Genomic DNA, 8462 nt, shown 5'->3' on the forward strand with positions numbered 1-8462 from the left:
ACTTCCCACGAATTTACTGTGAATCACAGAAAAAACAGGAAACTGACAGCAGTGTTACCATTATTTTCCTGTTAAATCCCCATTTATTTTGTTTCCATTAAATATTGTTAATTATTTTTAGCATAGTAACGTGTACCACTGATTGTTAAAGACATATTCTATCTTGAGTTAATACAAGAATAGGCATAATCCATCAGATAACATCAGAAAACGAATAGTTCCGTGTTGAATTTTTTTTTTTTTTATTGTCATACAAACATTGAAAAGTAAATACTTACAAATGTAGGCACACATGGATCAGACCAATCACAGAAATATACTGTATATCATGTTCATTGCTGACATCTGTGGTCACTGGACGGAAAATAACAACTGCGTCTGTCTTAAACTAGCAAAGACACTTGCGTTTGGCTTTGCGCTGTGTCAGTGCAAGATAGGGCCCTAAACCTCAACATTTAATGTTCCCTGAACTGCTAAAATTCAGCTAAAAAGATTCAAACCAAGGATATACACTGTGACTCCTGGTCACATAAAAATGTTACACATAGGCTCAGATAAATCACAAACAAATCTCATTGTCTCATGTTCATGGCTTAAAAAGTAGCAAATACATTTTTAAACCCAAATACATTGTTCATTATAACAAAATACTGAACCTCAACACTTAGTGTTACCTAAACCACTAAAGTTCAACATGTATGAATACATTCAAACCAATACTTAACACTTAATGGAACTCTTCATCAATAAAGAGCAATAAACAATAAAAACACTGTCACTGCTTAGACCACTAATCATTTTCTGAAAGCACACAATGAGGATCCTTTGCAAAGTCTTGGGTCTGTATATGAGAGAGAGAGAGAGATATGAGTTCCATAATTTCAAATTTTTAATCCAAAATTATATCACATGGCTTGACCTAACAAAAGCAAATTTTAGAAACAGAGCACAAAACAGACAGAATAACATAAAATAATAGAAAGTGTGATGCGTACAATTCATTGAAAGAACAAAAAAAGAATGGCAAAAGAGCATGGAAGAGGAGTTCAGCATTCTAACTTTGAAAGGCAGTTGAGAATGAACATTAGAATGAATTTCCCCAGCCTCCTGAGTCATTGCTGTTTGAACATGTGTACATCTTACTCACCATTTTCAAATGAAATCCCACTGAAAGTCCATGAGCTTGCGCAAGAGGCTGGCGACGTGTGAATTGACAGTTCTTCTTTTCCCCTTTGCAGCCTTTGTCCCTTTTTCTGGGTTTATACCCACAAAGCGTCTGAAAAATTATACACTGGTTAAAAATCTAGTAATTCACACAGACTAACAGCACAACAAAGACAACAAATGTACATGAACTATCCTCAACATGCACTATCTTCTTGCCTCTGTGAATATTGTAAGTTGCACTAAACCTTTCTAAATCAAAGTTAATTGCTAAATCCCATCACCAGACCTGTTGAAACCATGCTTGAGCCACAGCTAGGCCAGAAAAAATGCAGGTGTTAACAGACAATATCTTACCTCTGGATGAATTCAAGCGTGCAGGCTGCCTCCTCTTGGTACTATAGGTTAAAGATGTAAAAACAGGGAAAAAAAGACGCCAGCCCTGTCACAAAGGTGGACTGGATCCCTTCACAAACGATTTGGCCCTCAAGGCTGAGCTGGAAGCGGCTTCCCGTTTCTCCTGAAACAGAAATGTTTTAACTGTCAAATTTCTGTTTTAGTTTTTGAATACAGTTTAGTTTGATACCATTGAATTCACTACATACAACACTTAACCCTTGTGCATCCTTAACCCTTGTGCATCAATTTAAAAAAGTTACACATAGGTCCAAAGAGGTCCAAAGAGGACAAAAATGTCCATGTCTAAAAACTGTCATAAAAAGTTGAAGCTTGGGAGCACAGACTTAACTTTGGTATCATTTTAAAGAATACCCTTGGCAGATTATTGCTGAATTATTGCTAAAAAAAAATATAAGTAAATCCAAAAAAAAGTTATATAGGTTTAAGTTTATGAAAATTATTTATGAATATTATTTTATATAAAATACATATTTTATGAAACAAGTTGAACTCTAAAACGGCTAGAAAATCAAATCCATAAATCTAGATAAGTTGTGTTCCAAATTTGAGGTTGATATCTCAAAAAATGAGCTTTCAGTAAGATTTTGTTTGGGCGCAGTACCAAACTTTCCCCATTGGATGCCAGCAAAACTCCACTGGTGCACACAGTGATTGGATTTGTTATTTGCAGTTGAGTTTTTCTCTCTCAATACTACAAACACACACATGCACACAAACACATTTTTTTTTATAACACACATACCAACCACACTCTGACATCCATACCAACAAAACCACACAATTATCATTGCACAATTTATCCAACTGGCTCTATAATAGCTCAAAATTCATGCAGTTAACATTAACAAAAAAAAAACAAAAAAAAAACTTACTCATAGGTCCAAAAGGGACAAAAATGTCCAAGTCAAAAAACTCTCATAAAAATGTTATGCTTGGGAGCAAATACTTAAGTGGAGTTTTGCTGGCATCCAATGGGGAAAGTCTGGTACTGCGCCCAAACAAAATCTTACTGAAAGCTCATTTTTTGAGATATTGAATTTATATCAGTTTTAGAGTTCTAAATGTTTCATAAAATATATATTTTATATAAAATATTGATTATAATGTTCATAAATATTTTTCATAAACTTAAACTTCTATAACATTTTTTTGGTTGCACTTTTTCAATTTTTTCACTTTAACAACAATCTGCCAAGGGTCTTATTTAAAACGAGACCAAACTTAAGTATTTTCTCCCAAGCATAACATTTTTATGAGAGTTTTTTGACTTGGACATCAAAAGTTTCCTTTTAGAGGCGTCTGTTAGAGCCTCATCCATGCCATCTATGCGACGTTCCACTTCGTGATGTTTGCTCTGTAGTGTAGCCAGGTGTGCATCGATTGAATCAAGGCCGTCCCTCCATAGTCTTTTTGAGGTCATCAACTAGCTTGGAAACACTAGTTAACTGTTCTTCTCCTTGCTTCGTGATAGCGGCTAGTATTGCTTCGTTGCTAGCCTCAGCAGAGGATGCATTTTTCTGGCTTTGAGCTTTGCTCCTTTGCATGTTCGACGTAAAAATGAGCCCACTAGACTAGAATACAACTTAAACGATAGTCTATGACATAAAAAACGATTGCTGCAGTATACATTCAATAAAACAAGAGGATTTTACACGGAGCTCCACAAAAGTGTGACCTACTCCATTACGGCACACTAGCGCCCCCTCGTTGCTGTACATTTCTGACCCATCCTTGAGTCTTCCAAATTTGTTAAATTTACTTAATGAATTTGGTCAGCTGTCTGGCTATAAAGTTAATTATCAAAAGAATGATCTTATGCCAATTGGCTCCATGATTCTTCAATCCCTTTTAAGATCACCACGACAAAGTTTAAATATTTTGGGGTCTGGTTTACGCAGAACTTTAAAGAGCTTTATAAAGTCAACTATCAACCTCTTTTAGCTAGTCTGAAGCAGGATTTTGAAAGGTGGGACTCCTTGCACCTTTCCCTAGGTGGAAGGATTAACATCATTAAGATGACTGTTTTGCCCAAGTTTTTATACATTTTCCAATGTTTGCCAGTTTTTCTCACAAAATCTTTTTTTTGTAATTTAAATACTCAAATTATAAGTTTTATTTGGAATAAAAAACGCCCTAGGACAATGGATAAAATATTACAAAGGCCCCGTAGTTTAGGTGGTCTTGCCCTTCCGAACTTTTTATATTACTACTGGTCGGTGAATATCAGGGCAATTCTATACTTATTGGGTGAAGATGAGAGAGCCAGCTGGGCATAGATGGAGAAATCATCCATTCGATATAACCTTCTGTCAGTATTATGTTCTAGGCTGCCACTGGCACATTCAGTATCTAACCTTACACTCTCCCCAGTTGTACTACAAGCTATAAAAATTTGGTTTCAGTTTAGACGTCATTTTGCACTTAACAACCTTCTGCTTGCCTCACCTGTTGTACAGAACCACATATTTACTCCTTCTATGACAGATGCAGCATATGGTTAAAAAATGGCATTAGGTCATTACATGATTTATATTTGAATGACACATTTGCCTCCTTTGAACAGTTAGTCCAAAAATTTGCTATTCCTAATACACACTTTTTTAGGTATCTACAACTTAGAAGCTTTGTGTCATCAAATTCAAGCTGTTTCCCTCATTGTCCCGCTCCATCTCTCATCGATTCTATTCTCGAGTACAGGTGTGGAGTAAAACAGTCCATAAGTAAAGTCTATGGACTACTCAATCTACACAATTTGACTGCCTTAAACAAAAATGGGAAAAAGAAATTGAGGATCAAATATCAGACGATGTTTGGCAGGAAGCAATTCGGAGAATACACTCATCCTCTATAAGTCTCAGGCACACGATTGTCCAGTTTAAAATTGTACATCGTCTCCATTGGTCTAAGGACAGATTGGCTCAATTTAAAAGTGATGTAGACCCTACTTGTGATCGATGTAAACAAGCTCCTGCTACTTTATATCACACGTTTTGGTCATGTCCGAAATTGCTAGAATACTGGGGCCCAATTTTTGAAACCTTTTCTAAAATGTTTGGTAAATGTATCGCTCCAGCCATGTCGACAGCAATATTTGGAGTTGTTAGTCAAGATAATAATCTAAGCAGATCCCAGTCTGATGTTATTGCTTTCTGTTCACTTCTTGCCAGAAGGCTAATTTTGTACAAATGGAAAGACTCTTCACCTCCAACATATGGACATTGGATTAAAGACGTGATGTATAACATACAATTGGAAAAGCTATGATGTTCTATGAATGGGTCAAATAAGAGATTTTTTATTACTTGGCAACCTTTGCTAACCGTTGTGGAGAACACTTCTGCTAAAGAATTATTCTGAATGTACATGTTTGTATATTATTATTATTATTATTGTGCTTTTATTTTTTATTTATTTAAAATTATTTTTATTATTATTTTTTCTTCTCTGGTCTGACTGTTACATGGGGTTAGGTGGGGGGGGGGTATTATCTGTTCTGTATAATGTATATTTTTCATAATCATTTAACATTCATTTAACATTTTTTTAACAAAAAATAAACATTGAGGGAAAAAAAAAGAGATTGAAGAAAGTACATGGAAATTACTTTTGCTATTAATAGCCAAACATGTGAGCTGGAAACCACAATTTTTGTGCATCCTCATGAAAACAGGATTCTCAGGCCGTTTTAAATGGTATGGATGAAGGCAAACGTTCTTTAATCACACCAAAGACACTCCTCTCTGACAGTTTATTTTCATTTCCAGTATATTTTCATTCCTCTTCCCTTTCAGAGTGAAACAGTTTCAGTTGCATAACCAGTCTAGTTTGCTAAAAGACTCTCTGTGAATGAGTGAGGAATCAGATGCATTTTACATTGACATTTATTCATTTAGAAGACACATTTATCCAAAGTGCCTTACAAATTAGAATAAAACAAGCAGAAGTGATTAATCTAATCCAAGCACATCAGATCTGAGAGAGGTTTTGAACATATTCTGAAATGTTATTCTTTTGGAGATGCTGTGAAATTGTCAGAAGTGAAAGCTTCCTTGTTGGCTTTTCAGAATTTTTCCAATGTCTTATTTCCAGCGACCTCCGACCTTTCCTTTACCATGAACTTTTTTGCTGTGATAAAGAAAGAGGTGAAACATCAGCACAATTCAGAGACAATGTTTCTTAATGACAGACTATTAGTCTTTTTCATGAAAGAAAAATGCTTAAGAAATAAGTTAAGCCTAATTTTCGCTTAAAGGGATAGTCCACAAAAAAAAGTGTCATCATTTACTCATCTTTACTCACCTTTAAGACTTTTTTCTTCTGTGGAACATAAAATAAGATATTTTGAAGAATGTTGGAAACTAAGCAAGTCTCGGTTCCCATTGACTTCCATTGTATTGACAAAAAAATAAAAATACAATGGAAGTCAATGGGAACCGAAACTGCTTGGCTATCAATATTTTTCAATATATCTTCTTTTGTGCAGCAGAAGAAAGAAATGCATACATGTTTGGAATGACATGAGAGTAAGTAAATAATGACAGAATTTTCATCTTTGGATGCACTTTCCCTTTAAGGCAGGAATACACTATATGACTTTTGTTCAGATTTTTACCCAGATTTGCAGCCTGGAAAAGTTGATGCTAGTTGCCGAAAGTCAAAGTCAGTCTGCAGATTTTGAGCAGTCTGAGTTAACAGGTTTCACAGAAAAGTGCATTTTGATGGGCAAAGATATTTTTAGCTTCAGACAATGAATCCATTGAGGTGGATAATATCAAACATGTTTGATATTTTGAGCTGATTTTAGAACACATATTGTTTTCATTTGTGTTTCAAAGTGACTCATTTTTCTGCATGAGTTTATTATGTTTAGAACAACTTGAAACAATCAATTCATTAACTCATTGTGACTTACAACTTTTGGGCGTGAGAAATCCTGTTCAGTAGAACAACAATCTGTTGAGAAGGAAGCACATTTCAGATAAATACAGTGTTTTATTTGCGCTTTCACTTTCTACACTCTCTATCTATCTATCTCTCTATCTGACTTTCTCTAAACTAAGCACAGATTAGTATTTGCAATACAAACACCATCAGGTTTCATACAATGAAATCTTTCACCAGTTTACCAAACCTCAGTTCAGCAAACAAAGTCACCACACCTCATACTTCTGTCTCTTCATTTGATCCAAGAGGTCAAACTTCTCTGACTCAAGCTGGTGAATCCAGTTCCACATCTCCTGAGCTCGCTTCCTGTTTTTTGGGAGAAAGGAACAGATGATGATGCAAAACAACTATTCATGGAGAATGGAAAAAAACATTCCAGTCAAAAAACGTCTCAGTGTACGTATGTAACCCTGGTTTCCCTGAAGAGGGAACGAGACGCTGCGTCGAGACACGGTGGGAACGCCTCTGCTTCTGATTGCGTCATGAAGCACGTATGAAATCAGTCCAATGGCGTGAGGTATAAAGCATACCTGGAACAAACAGTCACTAGCTTCTGATAGGCTGAAGCAAGTCGCTCACAGGCATGCAGGAAGTATGGCAGGGCGACGCAGCGTCTCGTTCCCTCTTCAGGGAACCAGGGTTACATACGTAACCTGAGACGTTCCCTTTCAAGGGAACTCGAGCTGCATCGAGACGTGGTGGGAGCACTATATCCACAACGCCATAATAACAAGTGCCTGTCCGTGTGAAATCTCGACAAAGATGAAAGCACCTCGGCCCCCTCAGAGGCCAAGCCCAAAGTTTTAACAATTCTGGGCGGGGGTGAAGGATCAACCCTCTCACCTGAGAGAAAAGGACCTCGGCCACGTCTGCACCATAGCGTCTAGCCCCAGCTGGCTGACTGAGTGAGAACCACAGTGGACAGTGTGTCGTCTCTTAAGATGCGAACAGGTCTACTTCTGCTCGATCAAAGTTTTTCATAGGAGCTACACCACTTCAGGGTGGAGTCTCCATTCCCCGGGCCTCGGCCCCTGCCTCGATAGGATGTCTGCTCCCTGATTTAAAAACCCAGGGATGTAAATTGCCTTTAGAGAGAGGAAATTCCCTTGGGCCCACAGAAGGATCTGGTGAGCCAGTTTGCACAAGTGACGTGACCTCAGACCCCCCCTGTTGGTTGATGTAAGAGACCACCGATGTGTTGTCTGTACAGACAAGCACATGATGGCCCCTCAGGTCTGGGGGGAAGTATTTTGAGAGCTTGAAACACCGCTATCATTTCTAGACGATTTATGTGCCAAGAAAGTAGATGGTCTTGCCACAGACCTTGCGCCGAGCAACCACTCATGATCGCCCCCCAAACTGTGAAGGAAGCATCTGTCATTAGCATTATTCGACGACAAGAAGCCCCCAACACTGGGCCTTGGGCGAGGAACCAAGGTTTCTTCCACATGACTAAGGCACGTAGGCATCGCCACGTGACCTTGATCATGCGAAATGGATTTCCCCTCAGAGAAAACCCTTTGGTTCTGAGCCACCATTGCAGGGGTCTTGTGTACAGGAGGCCAAAAGTTATTACGTTGGACGCAGCTGGCATGAGACCCAACAGTCTCTGAAACTGTTTCACAGTGAGTGACTGGCCTAGTTTTACCCCATTTACAGCTGAGAATCCCAAACCACACCTAGAAAAGTGGTCCTCTAAGCTGGAAGGAGCACACTCTTTTTGGTGCTGAGCCTCAGCCCCAACTTTCTCATGTGAGACAGAACGACATCTCGATGCCGAACCGCCATCTGCATGGATTGAGCTAAAATCAACCAGTCGTCGATGTAATTCAACACGTGAATGCCCTGGAGATAAATTTTGTGAAAGTGCGGGGTGATAAACCTAGGCCGAAGGAAAGAACCCGATAATGGTACACTTCGCCCCCGAAAGTGAA

The 8462-nt window shown here is 38.1% G+C and overlaps 2 long non-coding RNA genes across 2 annotated transcripts; both read right to left on the minus strand.

Moving 5' to 3' along the window:
* Positions 1-272: 272 nt before the first annotated feature.
* Positions 273-1780, minus strand: LOC311077309. The gene is made up of 3 exons (XR_014604864.1): positions 1522-1780; positions 1148-1276; positions 273-841 (listed from the first exon to the last, which is right to left on the minus strand). It is a non-coding gene; the product is annotated as an uncharacterized lncRNA (long non-coding RNA).
* A 3669-nt stretch (positions 1781-5449) lies between these two features.
* On the minus strand, positions 5450-6882 carry LOC311077307. The gene is made up of 3 exons (XR_014604863.1): positions 6744-6882; positions 6497-6537; positions 5450-5709 (listed from the first exon to the last, which is right to left on the minus strand). It is a non-coding gene; the product is annotated as an uncharacterized lncRNA (long non-coding RNA).
* Between the last annotated feature and the right edge of the window lie 1580 nt (positions 6883-8462).

Source organism: Abramis brama (assembly GCF_963993115.1).
Source record: "Abramis brama genome assembly, contig: SCAFFOLD_175, whole genome shotgun sequence".
In the NCBI taxonomy this organism is placed as follows: domain Eukaryota; kingdom Metazoa; phylum Chordata; class Actinopteri; order Cypriniformes; family Leuciscidae; genus Abramis; species Abramis brama.